Source organism: Ursus arctos, unplaced genomic scaffold (assembly GCF_023065955.2).
Source record: "Ursus arctos isolate Adak ecotype North America unplaced genomic scaffold, UrsArc2.0 scaffold_24, whole genome shotgun sequence".
Lineage (NCBI taxonomy): Eukaryota > Metazoa > Chordata > Mammalia > Carnivora > Ursidae > Ursus > Ursus arctos.
Window position 1 is genome coordinate 35,251,848 of NW_026622919.1, and position 21,241 is coordinate 35,273,088.

At 42.7% G+C, this 21,241-nt stretch overlaps 1 protein-coding gene across 5 annotated transcripts in view; it reads left to right on the forward strand.

Annotated features, from left to right (window-relative positions):
* Positions 1 to 61: 61 nt before the first annotated feature.
* TADA2A (transcriptional adaptor 2A) overlaps positions 62 to 21,241 on the forward strand; it is a 68,420-nt gene continuing 47,240 nt past the window's right edge. Inside the window, exons 1-3 of one of the 5 annotated variants that reach the window (XM_057317775.1) lie at positions 74 to 275; positions 2,435 to 2,534; positions 18,395 to 18,548. The gene's annotated coding sequence lies outside the window, so the exon portion shown is untranslated. Of the gene's footprint in view, positions 276 to 2,434; positions 2,535 to 9,925; positions 10,029 to 18,394; positions 18,549 to 20,524; positions 20,620 to 21,241 lie in introns of those variants that run through there. The other 4 variants (XM_048223460.2, XM_026517546.4, XM_026517547.4 and 1 more) reach the window with 4 other exon arrangements.

Here is a 21,241-nt window from a genome sequence, read left to right on the forward strand (position 1 = left end):
GACAGTCTTATGACCCCTCCTCGCCTCACCCTCGGATCCTCTGCTCTCAGGATTCTACTTCTGGAGTTCACACATGCTGCCCTGAGTTGTCCGGTACACAGCCTAGTTCTCATGCTTGAAGCCTGAAGTTGCTGTGTTAATTTGTATATGTCTCTATTATTCTGAATCTGACAAAGCACGGTGTGCACAGAAGACACTCGAAACATATGCTGATAATGTCACTCCCTAAATGGATAGCTGCCGGCAGCATAACTGACTTCCTGGAAGAAAATAAGGTAATCTTTACTTTAAATCTAAGCTGCTGTTGCTTACCAGCATACAAACCAATGAGAGGCCATCCTGGAACTGTTGGTAACACCTGAATTTATCTCTCTGGACCTATATTCTTTTTTCTCTCATATTTATCCCTTCATCTTTCTCTTCCTGTTCCTTGTTCTAACATTTTCCTGTTTCCTTCTTTTCCTTTTCCTTATTCGGTGACTTGACTAACCAGTCATCTCATACCAGAAATTTACCTTAATCTGAATTCTTAGAGAACTTGGATCCGTGTCTATGGTTACATTTCAGGTCCCCAAAGCCTTTTTTCTAACTAACCTTCCTGTGTGTGGTAGAGTGTAGACCTTGGGCTGGAATATACAAACTTTTACCAGACTCTTGTGAATTTGCGCCACCCAGTGGCCGAAGTTGCTAACTTCCTCCTTTAAAAAAAGTGGGCAAAAACAAATGAAAATAAGCAAATGTACCCTCCTTACTACCCATTCCCCCTTCTGACATATTGCATGGTGCACTGGGTGTTATACACAACTAATGAATCATCGAGCCTTATATCGAAAACCGGGGATGTACTGTATGGTGACTAACATAATATAATAAAAAATCATTATTAAAAAAAAAAAAGAAAATAAGCAAATGTAAACAAATGTGAAGTCCGTATGTATTATTGGCCCAAAGGGGAGGGGACATTCATAACAGCGAAATTCTTTCCTATTTTAAGTCTGTTTTCTAAAATTTAAAATAGGATGGAGAAGGATATGTTCAGAAGCATAGTGTCATGGTCTCCACAGAATAAGACGATGTCCGGAAGATCTTATTCAGAAGGATTTATTCAGGTCATGACTGCCCCCTAATGTACTGGAAAAGAAGAATAAACAATGCAGTCTATACTATAAAGTCCTTATTGCCCTCTAGAAGAACCAAACATTCAACAGAAGAGACACTAAAATTGAAGACTCACAATTTATACATATGATAATACCAGATAGCAGTTTATTTCCCCTACAGTGAATCTTCGGGGGGTGGGGTAGGGGTAGTGCCTGAGTGGCTCAATCAGTTAAGCATCTGACTCTTGATCTCAACTCAGGTCTTGATCTCAGGGTCGTGAGTTCAAGCTTTGCGCTGGGCTCCACGCTGGACATGGAGCCTACTTTAAAAAAGAAATAATTAAAATGAATTTTCTCAGACATGTCTGTGTCTAGGACATATAATAAGGCGTAGAATTCATGGGTTGTAGGTTACATATATCTTCAACTTTGCTAGACCGCGTATAGTTTTCCAAAGCGGGTGTACCAAATACATTCCCACCAGCAGAATATTATCCCACTATCTCCCTAACTTGAAAATCAGACTTAAAACTTTTCGCCAATCTTATCTCTATGACGTAATATGTCATCGTTGTTCTTATGCATATTTTCCTGCTTAATAGTGAGGCTGAGGATCCTTCCACATATTTGCATTCAGGTTTTCTCTTGCTTGCTTATAACCTTTCCCCCTTTTTTTTTTTTCGGGTTGTTATTGATCCTTTTTTTCTTTTCTTTTCTTTTTTTTTTTTTTTAAGATTTTAAGTAATCTCTACACCCAGCATAGGGCTTGAACTCACAACCCCGAAATCGAGAGTCCCACGCTCTACTAACTAAGCCAGCCAGGAGCCCCTGTGAGTCTCTATTTACTGTTATATAAGTCTGTATTCTTGGCTATATTCTTGGATACTAATTGTCTGTGAAACATGTTACAAAGTGTATTTCTAAGATATTATTCCTCAACATGCACATTTATACATAAAAAGCAACCATCAGGCTCTGAAGCTCTGGGAATCCCATTTGGCTCCAAGAATTTGTTTTGACTTTGCCTTCCATGGCTGCATTTAAAAAGCTGTTTGACAAATTAAAACTCCCACAAAACCAAACGTATTTCTTAGAAGGATTGCAAGGACTCCCATCTTGGAGGACTCCGCTTTGCCAACACATCCATGACAAAATAAAGTAGTTGGGTCCTCAGATTGTCCAACCCCATTCAACTCTTGATGGCAGGAAGAGAAAAAAAAAAGCAGGTCTCATGAAGCTACTAGTATCTGCCATTGTCTTATTCTGAAATTAAACCAGCTAAGTAACGCACAGGTTCAATTTCAGAATGATTTATTTAGATATTTTTTTCCTAGGCATTTGTGATGACTCCATAGTGTTGAAGAGAACTGCAACATGCAGGGATAGCTAATCTCCTGGGCCTGTTTTCCACTAAAAAGCACAGAGCTCTCAAGGGTAAGCCATAAAGTACCTTTGCCCAACATTTTTATTTGTCTAAGCACGGGGAAGATGAACTTTGGCAGAATAGACAGTCCATGAGCCAAAGCAACATCCCTTTAGGGAAGCGTGGCCTCCTTTTCTCTCCGTTGCGATGTCACTATTTACCCTTTCAGCTCCCTCCTTCCCATCCAGATAGGAAATAATCTGATTCACATACTCAATGAAATCCTTTTCCCTCCACCTACGCATTCTTCCTGGTGGATGAAGTTTAAACCTTTGTCTTCTAACTGTAGATGGTAGTAACAGCTAACATTTCATGCACATCTGTTAAGTAAGAACAAAGGCTTTGTCCTCTGCTAAAGTAACATTAGGAAAACAAGTATGTTAAGGAGCATATCGCCAGCCTAAACTACTACAAGAGCCTCTATCTCCCCATACTTGCTCTCTTTTTTTTAATGTTTTTTTTTATTATATTATGTTAGTCACCATACAGTACATCCCCAGTTTCCGATGTAAAGTTTGATGATTCATTAGTTGTGTAAAACACCCAGTGCACCATGCAATACGTGCCCTCCTTACTACCCATCACCGGTCTATCCCATTGCCCCACCCCCCTCCCCTCTGAGGCCCTCAGTTTGTTTCTCATAGTGCATAGTCTCTCATGCTTCATTCCCCCTTCTGATCACCCCCCCTTTCTTTATCCCTTTCTTCCCCTACCGATCTTCCCAGTTCTTATGTTCCATAGATGAGAGAAATCATACGATAATTGTCTTTCTCTGCTTGACTTATTTCACTTAGCATTATCTCCTCCAGTGCCGTCCATGTTGCAGCAAATGTTGAGAACTCGTTCTTTCTGATAGCTGAGTAATATTCCATTGTATATATGGACCACAACTTCTTAATCCAGTCATCTGTTGAAGGGCATCTCAGTTCCTTCCACGATTTGGCTATTCTGGACAATGCTGCTATGAACATTGGGGTGCATATGGCCCTTCTCTTCACTACGTCTGTATCTTTGGGATAAATACCCAGTAGTGCAATGGCAGGGTCATAGGGTAGCTCAATTTTTAACTTTTTAAGGGACCTCCACACTGTTTTCCAGAGTGGCTGTACCAACTTGCATTCCCACCAACAATGTAGGAGGGATCCCCTTTCTCCACATCCTCTCCAGCAATTGTTGTTTCTTCCTTGTCAATTTTTGCCATTCTAACTGGCGTAAGGTGGTATCTTAGTGTGGTTTTGATTTGAATTTCCCTGATGGCTAATGATTTTGAACATTTTTTCATGTGTCTGTTAGCCATTTGTATGTCATCATTGGAAAAGTGTCTGTTCATATCTTCTGCCCATTTTATGATTTGTTTGTTTCTCGCGTATTGAGTTTGAGAAGTTCTTTGTAGATCTTGGATACCAGTCTTTTATCTGTAGCATCATTTGCAAATATAGTCTCCCATTCGGTGGGCTGCCTCTTAGCTTTTTTGACTGTTTCCTTGGCTGTGCAGAAGCTTTTTATCTTGATGAAGTCCCACAAGTTCAATTTGTCTTTTGTTTCTCTTGCCTTTGGAGATGTGTCATGAAAAGGGTTGCTTTGGCCGATGTCGTAGAGGTTGCTGCCTATGTTCTCTAGGATTTCAATGGATTCCTGTCTCACATCGAGGTATTTCATCCATTTGGAGTTTATTTTTGTGTATGGTGTGAGAGAGTGGTCAAGTTTCATTCTTTTGCATGTAGCTGTCCAATTTTCCCAGCACCATTTATTGAAGAGACTGTCTTTTTTCCACCAGATGTTTTTTCCTGCTTTATCAAAGATTAGTTGCCCAAAGAGCCGAGGGTCCATTTCTGGGTTCTCTATTCTGTTTCATTGGTCTATGTGTCTGTTTTTGTGCCAGTACCATGCTGTCTTTGTGATCACAGCTTTGTAGTACAGCTTGAAATCCGGCATTGTGATGCCCCCGGCTTTGTTTTTCCTTTTCAACAGTTCCTTGGCGATTCGGGGCCTTTTCTGGTTCCATACAAATTTAAGGACTATTTGTTCCAGTTCTTTGAAAAATGTCATCGGTATTTTGATCGGGATAGCACTGAAAGTGTAGATTGCTCTGGGTAGCATGGACATTTTAACTATGTTAATTCTTCCGATCCATGAGCATGGAATATTTTTCCATCTTTTTGTGTCTTCCTCAATGTCTTTCAAGAGTGATTTATAGTTTCTAGAATATAGGTCCTTTACGTCTCTGGTTAAGTTAATTCCAAGGTAACGTATGGTTTTTGGTGCTATTGTAAATGGGATGGATTCCCTAATTTCTCTTTCTTCAGTCTCATTATTCGTGTATAGAAATGCAACTGATATCTGAGCATTGATTTTGTATCCCACCACATTACTGAATTGCTCTATAACTTCTAATAGTTTGGGAGTGGATTCTTTTGGGTTTTCCACATAGAGTATCATGTCATCTGCGAAGAGAGACAGTTTGACTACTCTGCGGATTTGGATACCTTTTATCCCTTTTTGTCGTCTGATGGCTGTTGCAAGGACTTCTAGTACTATGTTGAATAATAGTGGCGAGAGTGGGCATCCTTGTCGTGTTCCTGATCTTAAGGGAAAGGCTTCCAGCTTTTCCCCATTGAGAATGATATTTGCTATAGGCTTTTCATAGATGGTTTTTATGAGATTGAGAAATGTACCCTCTATTCCTACACTCTGAAGGGTTTTAATCAGGAAAGGATGCTGTATTTTGTCAAATGCTTTTTCGGCATCTATTGAGAGAATCATGATTTTTGAATTTTTCTTTCTGGATAAAATCATGACATTGATTGATTTGTTAATGTTGAACCACCCTTGCATCCCAGGGATGAATCCCACTTGGTCATGATGGATAATCCTTTTAATGTACTGTTGGATTCTATTAGCCAGGATCTTGTTGAGGAATTTGGCGTCCATATTCATTAGGGAAATCGGTCTGTAATTCTCCTTTTTGATGGGGTCTTTGCCTGGTTTGGGGATCAAGTAATATTGGCCTCATAGAATGAGTTTGGTAGCTTTCCTTCTGTTTCTATTTTTTGAAATAGCTTTAGGAGAATAGGTATTATTTCTTCTTTGAATGTTTGGTAGAATTCCCCAGGAAAACCATCCAGGCCTGGAGTTTTGTTATTTGGAAGGTTGTTTATCACGGACTCAATCTCTTCATAATTAATTAGCCTGTTTAAAAAATCAATTTCTTCCTGTTTTGGTCTTGGTAGTTTATAGGTTTCCAGGAAGGCCTCCATCTCTTCCAGATTGCTTAATTTATTGGCATAAAGCTGTTGATAAAAGTTTCTAATAATCCTTCCAATTTCATTGGTGTTGGTTGTGACCTCTCCTTTTTCATTCATAATTTTATTAATTTGGGTCCTTTCTCTATTCTTTTGGATAAGTTTTGCCAGTCGTCTGTCAATTTTATTAATTCTCTCAAAGAACCAGCTTCTAGTTCTGTTGATCTGCTCTACTGTACTCCTGGTTTCTAATTCATTGATTTCTGCTCTAATCTTGGTCAACTGCTTCCTCGTGCGTGGATTAGGTCTGTCCCTCTGTTGCTGTTCCAGCTTCTTGAGGTGAGAATATAAAAACTGCATTTTAGATTTTTCTATTCTTTTGAGTGACGCTTGGATGGCTATGTATTTCCCCCTTAGGACTGCCTTTGCAGTATCCCATAGGTTTTGCACCGTTGTGTTTTCATTCTCGTTGGTCTCCATAAATTGTTTAAATTGATTTTTGATTTCCTGGTTTATCGAATCATTCCTGAGCAGGATGGTTCTTAGTCTCCAAGTGTTTGAGTTTCTTCCAAATTTTTCCTTGTGGTTGAGTTCCAATTTCAAAGCATTGTGGTCTGAGAATATGCAGGGAATCATTTCAGTCTTTTGGTATCGGTTGAGACCTGTTTTGTGTCCCAGAACATGGTCTATTCTTGAGAGTGTTCCATGGGCATTAGAATAGAATGAGTATTCTTTGGTTCTGGGGTGTAGTGTTCTATATATATCTATGAGGTCCAACTCATCGAGTATGGCATTCAAAGCCCTTGTTTCTTTGTCGATTTTCTGCCTGGGTGCTCTGTCTATTTCTGATAGTGGAGTGTTGAGGTCCCCTACTATTAACGTATTTTTATCTATATGTCTCTTTATTCTGGTTAAGAGTTGGCTTGTGTATCTTGCTGCTCCCCTGTTGGGGGCATATATATTTATAATTGTCATATCCACTTGTTGGATACATCCTTTAAGAATAATATAGTGCCCTTCTGTGTCCCTAACTATAGTCTTTAGTTTAAAATCCAATCTGTCTGATATGAGAATTGCTACCTCAGCTTTCTTTTGAGGTCCACTGGCGTGAAAGATGGTATTCCATCCCTTTACTTTCAGTCTGAATGTATCTTTAGATTCAAAATGAGTCTCTTGTAGACAGCAAATGGATGGGTCATGTCTTTTTATCCAATCTGCAACCTGTGGCGTTATGGGAGCATTTAGGCCATTTACATTGAGACTGAATATTGAGAGATATGATTTTAATGATGCCATGTTGCCAGTAAAGTCTTTGTTTCTATCGATTGTGACTTTCTGTTCTGTATTACTCTTGGGGCCTTTTTACCTTTATAGAACCCCCCTTAATGTCTCCTGTAGGGCTGGTTTCGTGCTTACGAAATTGGTCAATGGCGATTCTGGAAGGTCTTTATTTCTCCATCAATTCCGAATGACAGCCTTGTTGGATAAAGGATCCTTGGCTGCATGTTTTTCTATGAAAGAGCTTTAAAAATGCCCCCCAAACCCTTTCTCTCATTCCAGGTCTGTGTAGACAGGTCTGACGTAATTCTGATACCTTTGCCTTGGTACGTGAGAAATTTCTTTGCCTTGGCTGCTTTCAATACTGTATCCTTGGATCTAATATTTGCGAAATGCACTATGACTTGACATGGCGTAGGTCTGTCATCGTTGAGCTTGGGGGAGGGGGTCCTCTCTGCCTCTTGGACACGAATGTTTGTTTCCCTTGCTAGATTAGGGAAGTTTTCAGCTACAATTTGTTCAAATATCTCTTCTAGACCTCTGTTTTTCTCCACCCCCTCAGGGATGCCGATGATTCTGACATTGGAACGTTTCATTGAGTCAGTAATCTCCCGTAACCTACATTCTTGAGCGTGGGTTTTTTTAAGTCCAGATTCTATTTTAACTTTCTCTTCTACTAACCCATCCTCCAATTCGCTGATACGTTCTTCTGCCTCATTCACCCTGTCCATCAGAGCCTCTAGTTTTGACTGCATTTGGCTCATAGAATTTTTAATTTCTGCCAGATTCGCTCTCATTTCTGCCCTTAGAGATTCTATATTCTCATTAACATTTTTGTTAATACTTTTTTCAAGTCTACACATCATCTTGACCATTGTTACTCTGAATTACATTTCTGGTAATTTGGTTATACCCATATCCATTAGTTCTGTGGCAGAGGCTATAGACTCATTGTCTTTCCTTTGCTGGGGGGGATTTCTCCTTCTCTTCATTCTGATGAGGAGAGGTTGTGGGGTTGTCCAGAGCTGAAATTATTGACCAGGACCCAGGCCGTGCGCCCTTGTTTTATAGGGATCTTAGGGATGTGGGCTTCTTGATTTTTCAGCCTGCCTTCTGGGGGAGGGGCCTGCCACGCCGATACTCAGGCAACCCTGTTTGAGTAGAGTCTTCGTGTCCCCTGCGAGGGGGATGGGGGGGGCACACTGTGAGCCAGTATTTCCAGGCTTTTGTTCTCTGGCGGCTTTCCCTGGCGGTTTGCTGTGCCTCTTCTGAGAGTCAGAGCAGCAGTGGCCAAATCTCAGCCTCTGTCTCAGAACAGAGGGATCGTGGACCGTTCTCCACTGATGATCTGGCCACTTTAACTCTGTTTCTGTTGGTGCTGCTCAACCCTGCAGTGTTCCGGGATGTGCGCCCCACACCCGGCGTCCCAGCCCTCACTCCCAGGGCCAGCGCGTCTCTGTCCTTTGTGTTTCTAACACTGCCAGCCGCCAGCCGCCCCCGCGCGTTCCCCGGCTCACGGTCCCAGTCTGCTCTCTCGCGGGTGCTGGTCCTCAAGTCCTCCCGCTCCCCCGTGCAGGTGGCTACCGTTTCCCGGCGCCCGAACGTGGCGGCTCCCTCCTCCTTCCGTTTATCTTCTGATATCTTGCACGGATTCACAGCTCCCCGCTTCGTACCTCAATACTCAGCGCTGGAGATGTTCATTTGTAGAGATCCAGATGTATCCTCCTGCGTCTCAGGCTCATTCCATGGATGTTCAGGCTGGTCGGGTACCTATCCAGCTTGACTCAGGGGACCGGCTGAAAAAGGGGTCCCCTACTCCTCCGCCATCTTAACTCCTCTCCCATACTTGCTCTCTTGCTTCTCTTTAATCTGTACACAGTTCTCCACACTGCAGCCAGAATGAGCTTCTCAACATGCAAATTTAATCGTGCTACTCCTCTGCTAAAAACCACCCAGGGGCTTCCCACTGCTATCAGGATAAAGCCCCAAATCCTTAACGAGACTGCTAAGGCCTTGAATAGTCTAGCCTGTCTCCTTCTCCAGTCTCATCTCCCCTCCCCGTTCCCCTTCCTCTAGCTTCGGCCACAGTGGACCAGTTTCCTTCTTTCTTGCCTGGGGGCCTATGCTGTTCTCTGAGGCTCCAACACCGTTTCCACTCCCATAACGCACCTTCCCCCTCCTTCACTACTCTTTGCCTATTTAACTCTTACTCATATTTCAGATATTGGCTCAACAGCTACCTCTGCCACGGAGTCCTCCCTGACCTCTCAAACTCCACCAGGTTTATTGCGTAAATGTCCTCCATGGAATTCATCTGTTTGTCATTGTTCTCCTGTGGCATTTGATAGACGCCTCTCTCATAGAGATGAGATACATTGAGAGCTGGCACTGTGCCTGTTTACTTACATTGTGTCCCTAGTTCTAGAACTGTGTCTGAGATGTGTAGGAATTTCATAAATAACTGGCCTTCCTGAAAGGTGAGACAAATAGGGGCTGAGTTGGTTCTCTTCCTGAACTCTCTTCCCTTGAAGGTTCTCAGATCCTAGAAATTTATTTTTTTTAATTATTTTTTAAAGATTTTATTTATTTATTTATTTTGAGAGGGAGAGAGAAAGAGAGCATGAGCAGGGGGAAGGGCAGAGGGAGAAGGAGAAGCAGGCCTCCCTCCCACCGATCAGGGAGCCTAACACACAAGCTTGATTCCAGGACCCTGGGATCATGACCTGAGCCAAAGGTAGATGCCTAACCGACTGAGCCACCCAGGTGCCACGATCCTAGAAATTTATAACCCATCCTCTCTGTGTCCTCCCTTCTTTCACCGTGAGTCACCAGCCTGGGCTCCACCTCACTTAACCCTCTGAACAACCTTCCTTCCTCTGAAGGAACTACAATTATTATCTGCATATTATGAAGAGAAAATGGAGGATCGGCCACTTGCACAAGGTCCCAGAGCTAGTAAGTGACAGAGCTAGGATTCCAACGCAGGTAGGTGACCTCAAAATCTCTACTCTCTTAACCACTACATATAAGCCCTGGCAATTTACATCTTCAATTGATATTTCGCTTGACTGGTTGACCTCTTCCTTATCTACTTCTTTTTATAGGGAGGATTAGCCCTTTGTGATATGAGTTGCAAACGTTTTTCTATTTTGCCACTTACGTTTTGACATTGCTTAAGGTGTTAGTTTGTTTGGCAGAAATTGTGAGCTGTGTGTAGTCAAATTATTAACCTCTGCTTTTACATCTTCTGTATTCTGAATCATAATTAGATTTTCCTTCCCCGTGCCAAGATTCTAAACGAGTTTTGTCATATTTTGTTTTCAATTTTTATATTTTTAAAAATTTAATCAAGTTGGGGTTTATCCTGGTGTGAGGTACAAATTGACACTCTTGTTTTCAATTTTTATATTTTTATTTAAATATTTAATAAAGGTGGGGTTTATCCTGGTGTGAGGTACAAATTGACACTTATTTTTTCCCAGATGGTTATTCAATTGTCCACACCATTTACTGAGTAGCCCACCTTTACTATATACTAAGCTCCTGTACTTATTTTGGTTTATTTCTATACATTCTATTGTTACATGCTTGTATAATTAGTACTTTTTCTTTTTTCCAATGAGCATTTTTTAACGTTTATCTTTGACTTCTCCATAGTATTTGGCACTGTTGACTAATTCATTTTCTTTGATGTACTTTCAGTGCTATATTGCTAGATTACTGAACAGGTGAATAAACATGTACTTAGGGCACGAGCAAGTCAGGGGCAGCAAAATAATAATGATGAAGATATAATCACAGAGGTCACCATAGGAAAAATCAGAACTTTGTTTGACCGTCCCTACACATAGTTTATGGCTTACAATATTTTTATTTTAAAGATTTAAAAATTTTAAAAAAGATTTTACTTATTTGAGAGAGAGAGAGGAGAAGCAGAAGGGGAAGGAGAGGGACAAGCAGACTCTGTGCTCAGAGCGGAGCCCCACAAGGGCTTGATCCTACGACCTGGATGCCACGACTCATCACCTGAGCCAAAACCAAGAATCAGAAGGTTAACCGACTGAGCCACCCAGTCACCCCTAAAATTTTTTTTAAAATAAACTCTACACCCAACGTGGGGCTCCAACTTATGACTCTAAGATCAAGAATCACATGCTCTACTGACTGAGCCAGCCTGTGGCTTCAACATTTCCACCTGTTTGTGCTAACTCCCTAATCCATGTATCTGACCTAGACCTTTCCCTTAGCTTTTGAATCTGTCTAGTGAAGGTCACCTGTACATCCTACAGACACCTCACACTCAACATATCCCAAACAAAACCTCCCCCTTTCCCTTCAGGTCTGCTCTTTGCCTGATGTTCTCTCTCTTGGTGAGTAGCACCATTATCCATCTAGTCAAATATGCTGGACATTGGAAAATCATTTTTAATTCTACCATTTATCACTTTTCTCTCCCCAATTAATTGCTTTTTTAAAAAAGATTTTATTTATTTATTTGAGAGAGAGAGAGAGAGCATGAGAGGGAGGAGGATCAGAGGGAGAAGCAGACTCCCTGCTGAGCAGTGAGCCCAATGTGGGACTCGATCCTCGGACCCCAGGATCATGACCTGAGCCAAAGGCAGACACTTAACCAATTGAGCCACCCAGGCACCCTAATTAATTGCTTCTTAAATGCCTTAAATCCATTTCTTCTTCCTCATCCCCATTCCAATGGTGCCAGTTCAAGCTCTCATCATCTCTTACTTGGGATTGCTGAACCCCCTGGCCTTTCATTTTGCTACTTTTTAGTCCACATCACTGCCAGAGAGATTAAGGTCTAAAACTCAGATGAATGATAACACTCATGCTTCAGTGGCTCTCCATGGCCACTGAGAGAGTAAAGGGTCAAACCCACTATGGTCTGGCCTCTGTCTACCCATATGGCATCATGCACAGTGGCCCTCCTTTCTTGCTCCCTGTACTCCAATCATATAGACCAATTGGCCACCCTATTTCATGCCTCTGTCCTTTGAATAATTTGTTCCTTCTGCTTGGAATTTCCTTCCCACCCTTCTCCAAGACTTAACTCATCACTTTCCAGAGACTTACACCTTAATTCTCCCTACAATTGACTAATCTCTTCTTGGAGCTCTTAGTGTATCTAATACATCTGTTAAAACACATGTTATCTTGTATTGTAATTATTTCCATGCATATCTGTCTCCCCAACTGGACAGTGAGGATCTTTTTTTTAAAAAAAATGTTTTGTTTATTTCAGAGAGAGAGAGAATGTGAGCACATGAGCGGGGGCAGGGGCAGAGGGACGAGCAGACTCCCTGCTGAGTGTGGAGCCTGCTGCAGGCTCGATCCCAGGACCCCAAGATCATGACCTGAGCCGAAGTCAGATGCTTAACCAACTGAGCCACCCAGGCGCCCCTAGACTGTGAGCATCTTTTTGAAAGAAGAGACTATTTCATTAGTCATTGAATCTCTAGTACCTGGCATAGTCCTTGTCCTAGAGTAGGGCTAAATAATATTTACAAGGTAAAGGAATGAAGACATAAGAATGTTCTAGAAGTGGGATGCCTGGGTGGCTCAGTCAGTTAAGCATCTGCCTTCAGCGCAGGTCATGATCCCAGGGTCGAGACTGAGTCCCACATTGGGCTCCCTCCTCAGCGGGGAGCCTGCTTCTCCCTCTCCCCGTGCTTGTGCTCTCTCTCTCTGACAAATACATAAATAAATCTTAAAAACAAACAAAAAAGAATGTTCTAGAAGTTTCAAATAAAAAGATATGTTCTGTAGAAGACTAGTAGGCTGTCTGTCAGAAGGCCCCTCAGGCTGTTTTACAGGCTTAGAAACCCAAATTTTCCACACATGGAGAATGGTCCCATTATTTAGGACCAGATTCACACTAACCAAGCTTATATGTAAATTTATCAATTTATTACTTACAACTAGTAATATAATTGTCATAGGTAAAAAATACTATTCTCTGTATAACTAGCATATCCTGAACCTGAAGGTAAGCCTGCATGGGAAGCTGCATTATTCATGAGTAATTGTTTGCACTCTCCATGGAAGGAAAAAAAAAAAAAAAACTAATTCTTGAGGAGCAAAAAAAATCTTACTCTCTTTATATATAAAGTACAGGTAGACATATAGTATATAAATAGATATCTATCTGGCATATTTATAGTATTAAAACTTCACTAGGGGAAGCAATTTGGGAAAAAAACATCTAAAAGGCTCTTCAGGGTTGACAATAATGATAAAAAGCTTGAGAAACACTAGTTTAACTCCCATATTGATTCTTTCTTAGGGAATCAGAATTAGTTGGGTTAATTCTAAAATTCAGATATTTGATGGCATTAGGCTGATATGGTGTCTCTACAATATCACAGCCTGTAACAGGGCGATTATGTGTGAAATTCATTGGCCAAGACTCTTCTTGAATGGGCACTCAGGAAGTCAGCTTCTGTAGGCTTCAAACCTTCCACTACTAACGCCTCCCTCTTTCAGGATGACTCATTCTTCCTTTGGATATACTATACATATTTGGTATTTCTCAGGAGCCAGTCCACTTCCTAAAAAAATCTTTACATATCTTGGTTGGGATCCATCAACTTCCGAGGTTGTACAAAGTAGTGGTTACGAGTTGGAGATAGAAGTTTGAATCTCTACTATGCTACCTGTTTACACTCTCTCAGCATCAGTTTGTGCATCAGTAAAATGGGAGTAACAACACCTCCCTTAATGGGTTTTTAAGGACTAAAATGAGAAAATATATATAAAAAGCCTTGAGCGATAGCTATTTTTAATATCGAATTGGGATGAGAACCCTGCTGTGTCATTTTGAAAGTGTGTTTGTGTGTGTGTGAATTCATGATTAAACAGTAAAGACACAGGGAAAACTGTTGTCCTTGGCATGATTACAGATTCTAGAAAATTAATAAAGTGAGCAGACAAACACTAAAAAATGTGTTTTGCTGTGTAAAAACAACCAATTACAGTCATTTATGGAAACAGCTTAACATTTAAGGCCTAATTATCATGCAGCACAATAACAATTACATGTATCATTAAATATGCATCAGATTAACCTTGTTGTAAGTTTTATTTGATTATAATGGTAAAGTACTCATTCTGTACTCTAAGGAACAGTCTGTACTCTAAGGAACAGGAGCAACAGTTAATTGCTTACAATGCCTACGTCTGTTCACTATTTACATTAAGTAAATGGGACATAGCTCCGGAGTTTGCTCTGCACGACAGGTAAAGCTGGATTATCCAACCTTGATTGCAACTATGCATTTGTTCTGTGACCTGTGAGATAAAGTACACTCCCTTACTTAGGTATAGTAAGGTGCTAAAGAACCAAGCAGCGAAAGAAATTCTATTTAATTGCTCAGTGCTCTGGAAACAGGTTTCTAGTACGTAGAAATGATTCAAATAATGAAAAAATTCTAATGTTGAGCACTGACCAACCTAGCCTCCTACAACTTCTAAACAAGTCCCAGGGTCATCCTATGGAGCACTTCTAGAATTAGAATTACAATTATAATTTATTTGACTCCCACCATGAACTAGGTATTTTATATATATGGTCATATCCTTACAAAACTCTAATGAATTAGGTATTATAATTTTCATCTTACACATGAGGAGAAAAAAGGCACAGAAAGATAACTTGCTTAAATACTTGAAGGTGGTAAAGGGTAGTAGTTAAATTTTGTAGTTCAATTTTTCAGATAAACAGAAGTCACTCAGCAGCAATACATTCCTAGTTCACTTAACTTTTTGGATTCAACCCAAAGCCTAGGGACTCATGAGACAGATATTTTGTACTTTGTACAGATTAAAAAGAAGTCAGGGTGGTGAGGAAGAGGCGGAAGAGATGGGTAGCAAAAGCCTGGATTCATGGACACTCAGCTTAATGGCTACGGCATTATGAAAATCCTGATATCTGCTAACTCTTCAGTTTTAAAGAGTCAAAGGTAGTTTATTTGGCCAGATCTGGTTTTCATGCTGGCTGTGCTACCTAGTCACTAAATGACTTTGGGCAAGTGGTTTTACCTTTCTGAGCTTTATTGTTCCTTATTTGTAATGTAGGATGCAGCAAGGCCCTTTAGCAAAAAACTTTTTTCCCCTCTTGTTCACCTCTGAGATCTTTAGGGCCCTCTTCCTCAAGGCAGAAGCAACCCAGACATGCCATTATGTGGAGAAATGGCTATATAGGCCTTACATTTCTGTAAATAGATTAGCAGGAGTGCTTCCACCTTGCCTCTACAGACTGGTCATAGCTGAGGTGGATCAAGTTAAATAAGCAGTCTAGGAGCCTTCTGGAAAGAAAAGGATTGGTTTCCTTTACTCCTTTGACGAGGGTGGTCACAAAGAGAGAAAAATAAAGGAGGGTGGAGTAAGGGGGCAGAAAGGAGGAAGGCAATGCTCCCAGATGCAAAAGGCAGCAGCAGAGCCTGAGGAGGCTGGTACCAGTCCTGCACTGGGCCACAGAGGGGGGCCTGCGCTTCTGGGAAAGTGACTTAGTGTGTGTGAACTCACAGAGCTGAAAGCGAAGAGCTGTAATCCTTGAGGCTCTCGCCTTTTGTGGGGTGAAATCCTCACTTCTGAGTGCATCACAGGAAGATCCCTTGCCTTGAAGAGCCCTAGTAATTGGCTAAGGACTCTGCTCTAGGACCTAAATCTCTGGCTAACTTACATGTACCAGGTATGCCTCAAAGCTTAAAGGAGAGGAGGCTGAAACCCAGAAGAAAGAAGACTTTTAGACTTTCTGTTTTTATCTGTTTGTATACCAAACTACAAAGAACCACCTCAGAAGAAAAATTAGTATGAGATGAGATAAGGTTTATAAAGACTTTCAGCACTCAGGACAAGTGAGTAACTAGAAATGATAGAGAATCATATCCATAGGGAGGGAAGTTCAGAAACTACACTTCTGATTCTAAACATAGCAGCTTAACAGTTGAAGAGGAGCTGTTGGGATATTGTGGTCTCAGTCAATGGCAGCTATATTATAGACCCTGCAGTAGGATACAATTTTCCCTGCTGGGTTTCAAGTTCAAAGGCCAACCTCCTCCATTAAGAATGGAAGGGCTTGGGGCGCCTGGGTGGCACAGCGGTTGGGCGTCTGCCTTCGGCTCAGGGCGTGATCCTGGCGTTCTGGGATCGAGCCCCACATCAGGCTCCTCCGCTATGAGCCTGCTTCTTCCTCTCCCATTCCCCCTGCTTGTGTTCCCTCTCTTGCTGCCTGTCTCTGTCGAATAAATAAATAAAATCTTTAAAAAAAAAAAAAAAAGAATGGAAGGGCTTGGGGCACCAGGGAGGCTCAGTCAGTTAGGCATCCGACTCTTAATTTCCACTCAGGTCATGGTCTCAGGGTTGTGGAATCGAGCCCCGCATCGGGCTTGGCACTCTACGGGGAGTGTGCTTGAGATTCTTTCCCTCTTCCTCCCTCTCTGCCCTGCCTCCTGAGCATGCTCTCTATAAATAAATAAATAAATAAATAAATAAATAAATAAATAAATATTTTTAAAAAATGAATGGGAGGGCTTGGGGAATGTGATACCAATTTGTCCTGAAGGTCAATCTTCAAAAATATTAATTCAACATAAACCGATCTGGGACATTATTAATATAAATTTCTGTCTTAAGATGTTTTTTCAAGGGTGCTGGGGACTCAGTTGGTTAAGCATCTGACTCTTGATTTCTGCTCAGGTCATGATTTCAGGGTCATGAGATCAAGCCCCATGTCAGGCTCTGTGCTGGACGTGGAGCCTGTTTAAGATTCTCTCTCTCCAGGGGCACCTGGGTGGCTCAGTTAGTTAAGCAACTGCCTTCAGCTCAGGTCGTGATCTCAGGGCCCTGGAATTGAACCCCACGTTGGGCTCCCTGCTCAGTGGGGAGTCTGCTTCTCCCTCTCCCTCTCCCCTCCGCTCATGCTCCCACTCACTGTCTCTCAAATGAATAAATTTGAAAAAATTTTTAAAGATTCTCTTTCTCCCTCTCCCTCTGCCCACCCCCTTTTGTCTCCCTCTCTAAAATAGATATATATGTGATATTAAAAAGATGTTTTTTAGGTTCCTTTATAGACATGTTTAGTGAGGGGAGAAAGGAGGCACTTAGTCATCTCTGCTAAGTACCAGGTGCTCTGGAAGCATACTGGAGAGTTACTTAACCCAGAGTCTGGGGGGTCAGGAAAGATGTTCCTGAGGAAGTGATATCTAAGTTGAATTGGAGGTACCTTGGCAAAGGAAGCGTGGAAGTAACAGTGCATGAGGGGAAATGGAGGTCCTTCTGTCTGGCTGGGGAATGAAGAACAACATGGGGCAGTGCTGACAAAGAAATATGAGGACGCTAGTTCCTAAAGGGCCTTCTACAAAGATTGCCCATATAATTTATTGTACAAACTGAGACATTTCTTTTCTTTCTTTCTTTTTTTGAGAGGCAGAGAGAGGTGAGGGTTGGGGCAGTGGAAGAGAGAGAATCTTAAGCAGCCTCCATGCCTAGCACGGAGCCCGGTGCAGGGCTTGATCTCAAGACCCTGAGATCATGACCTGAGCCGAAATCCAGAGTTGGATGCTTAACTGACTGAGCCACCCAGGCGCCTCCAAACTGAGACATTTCTGAGAGTGAAATGAGACAATATTACTAATTATAAGGGACAACAGGAGTAAACCAGGACTGTCCTGAGCAAATTGGGACTTCTGGTCACCCTAGTTATAAATCATGTTCAGGTACTTGGACCTCCAGTGAAAGCAGGGAATCTGTTCTCTTTTTACTTTATACATTTTGCCTTAGTGACTTCGTCCATACCTTTGCCTTTACTTGCTCATTTTACAAATATCTGTCCAGGATGCACTTATGGCCACAGAAGTTACAAAGAAGAAAAGACAGTGTGTGTGTCCTCAAGCTCTGTCTAAAGAAGACACACACCCAAAGAAACAATTGTAATACAGTTATACAACTTTAGTCCTGGCCTTTCCTCTGAGCTCTAATATATATCTAATAATATCATTTCCATTCAGATTGCAAAACACAAATCCAAAACAGAACATTTAATTTCTTCTCCAAATCTGTTCTTCCTGTAGCTGGCCTTATAATTGATGCCACTATCCACTACATTGCTGAAGGCAAAAACCCAGAAAAGCATTGCCTTAAACAGTGTTATCCTTGCTCTCACTGTGCATTTTAATTTCTCCACATCTTTCTTAAACACAATGACTAAATTGGGGCTTAGAATTCTAATGAGAGCCTAACATCAACTGAAGCAGAAGGGTAATTTTCAGGTGCTTGAATGCTATGTTTCTAACGAATAGATCCCAGTATTAATGTGGGATTGTTTTTTTCCTCAACAGTACAACATTGATGACTCATATTCAATTTGTTGACAATCATGACATCCAAATCTGGATATATGCCCTACCCAGTCTCAAAAAACTTCAGTTTAGGTGACAGAGACATGAAGATAAGTCCTCAACTGTCTGACGGGATCTCCTCTTTGTGGAGAAGGTGAGTGGTTGTAGAGGTGTAAAGGTGTAGGTGAAACACCAAGGTTGATAAAACTGTTGAATGATGACTGTGTAAAAGGACAATTAATGCTTTAAGGAGTCACTTTAATGTTTCTACCATCTTATTCTCCACAGAGCTGCCAGAGTGATCCTTTAAAAATAAATCTGACTACCTACCCCACCACACACCATGGAGTCTTTCATGAGCCATCTCTGCAAAGAAACTGCTCTAAAATCCATGAAATTCGAATCCACACTCCTTGGCAAAATAAGTTTTCCAAATTGTTAAACCCTAAATAGAAGTCTCCTTCAGTCAAAAAAAAAAAAAAAAAAAAATCCGATCACTCCTTTGCTCTCAACCCTTGCATGGTACTCCACCACATCCCCCCAAAATCCAGTCTAACCATGGCTTACAAGATGATGCATGATCTCGTTTCTACCTGTTTCACAACTTATTTTTGCAATTTGCTGTGCTGCACTGGTCTCCTTGCTTCCTATCCAACAGGCCAAGCAAGTCCCTATCTCGGCCATTAGAATTGCTGCTTCTCTTCTCCTAGAGTAGTTTCCCTCTGGAAATCCACGTGCTGCTTCCCTTAATGATTAGGTTTCTGCTTATGTGTTCGTTCAATTAAGAGGCCTTTCTTGTCTACCTCATCTCAAAGACCATGCCCACATCACTCTTATGGCTTTATTCTGATTTTTTCCCATAAAACTTGCCACATTACTGGGCATTATCTATTACTTAGTAATATGTGTATTGTATCAATCTCCCCCACTATTATACGAGGCAGAGACTGTTGTGTTCACTGCTGAGTTCTCAGCACCTAGAACAGGGTCTGCTCATTAAATATTTGTTGACTAAATGACTAAATAGATTCAGGATATGTCAAATGTAAAACTACACTATAACGTATCTATTGACATGAAGCATAGGAAAATGTCTGGAAGAGTATACCAAAACGTTAACTGTTTATTTTAACACAGTGGGAGCTGGTGTGAATTTTTGTTTGTGCGAATTTTCTGATTATTTTTTAGAACGAATTTGTAGCATTCATACACTAAAAGATGAATCAAGAGGCCACACCAGCAGAAAATGCAAATGAATTTAAAGAGAGGTTGGGCAAATTCATGAAAGACAGACTTCTAAATAGATGTAAGAGCATAAATGGTGAAGATTACCACGGCTGGAATCCTCTTCCCAACACTTTCTAGCCATGTGTTCCCAAGCTATTTATAAGCCAGTCTAAATGTCTTCACCTGGAAAATGGGGATAATAGTGCCTACCTCATAAGGTTGTTTTTGAAGATTAAACGACACCATGGATGCCACCTCCTTTGTAACAATGCCTGGCATGCAATAAATACTCGACAAATGGTAGCTATTATCATAATTAGTAGTAGTAATAAGAGATGTTGGGACATACCTAGCCCTCAAGATTGACATCAGAGTGGACCACCACATCCTCTCACCATTGCGCCTCAATCTGCGCCCTTGAAGCCCAAAGAGGGGATGGTTCTTTCCAAAGAAGAGAATTTCGACGTTCCAGAAGCATCTGAATTAAACGTACCCAGTTTACCCTCGCACCACTCAGTCTGTTTAATCCACGAGCAGCACTGCAAGACCCGCAGGGCCTTAGCTGCCTTCGCTGCAACAGGGGCGGGGGGAGTGAGAATGTTAGAAACACAAAAGCAGGACGGTACCGGCCCGCTCCACCTCACCGCACTCTGGAGCGGACCGAACGGCGCCACGCACCGGCAAGCCTCTGGCGACCGCAACGCGCCTCAGGCAAAAAGGACTGCTGCCCGGGCTCGAGTCAGGCAAGCTGCTCAGTCCGCCCTATCCCCCCGGACCTCTGCGGGAGGACGGCGGCGAGCGCGCGGCGAGGCCGGGGCGCGGGCCGAGGGGGCGGCGGCTGCGGCGAGACCGCGAGGGCCGGGGAGGGGTGGCGGCGGCGGCGCGCTCGCGCCTGTGCCGCTCGAGAGCGAGCACGTACGCCCGGGGGCGCGCGCGGCTGGCGGCTCCTCGGCGCGGGGAAGTGGGACGCGGCGAGGTGAGGCACGAGGCGCTGCCGGGTGGGTGGCGGCGGGGCGCGAGCCCCTCTAGCAGTCGAGGGGGTGGCGGGGACGGCGAGGGGCGGCGGGGACGGGGGCGGGCTGCGGGCCCCGGCGGTTCCGAGGGAAACGCGGCAGGCGAGCGGGCGGGCTTGCGGAGCCGGGCCACGCCGCGCTTGGGGGAGGGCGGCGCGAGCTCGCCTGAGCCGTCGGCCCCGCCCCTCGGCGTGCCTGGTGCGCCCCGCCCCTGGGAGGCCCTGCGCTGCCGGAGCTTCGGGATTCCTGTCTCTGCGGGGGTGCGCCTGATTACGCTAAGAACAGCCGCTCTGTGTGCTGCCCCTGACCGATGTTACTTTTCGAGTTTATCAAATAGGCCTTGCACACTAGGTAGTTTAAGCTCTGTTTTGGATCTGAGGCCTATTGAGGCTCAGGTAAAATGACTTGCCCAAGATCACACAGCTTAAGGAACGAAGTGAGGAGCTTCGCCTTGTCTGCGTAACTCCAAACCTGGCCTCTCCACCACAGCGAACACCGTTCTTCGCGGTGCCTGCCTTCCTCCTCCCAGTAACTTTGAATTTGTCAGATGTTAATTTGGAGCTACTATCCATCCTTTCATGGATGTTAGTGTCAGAAATGTCTCTTG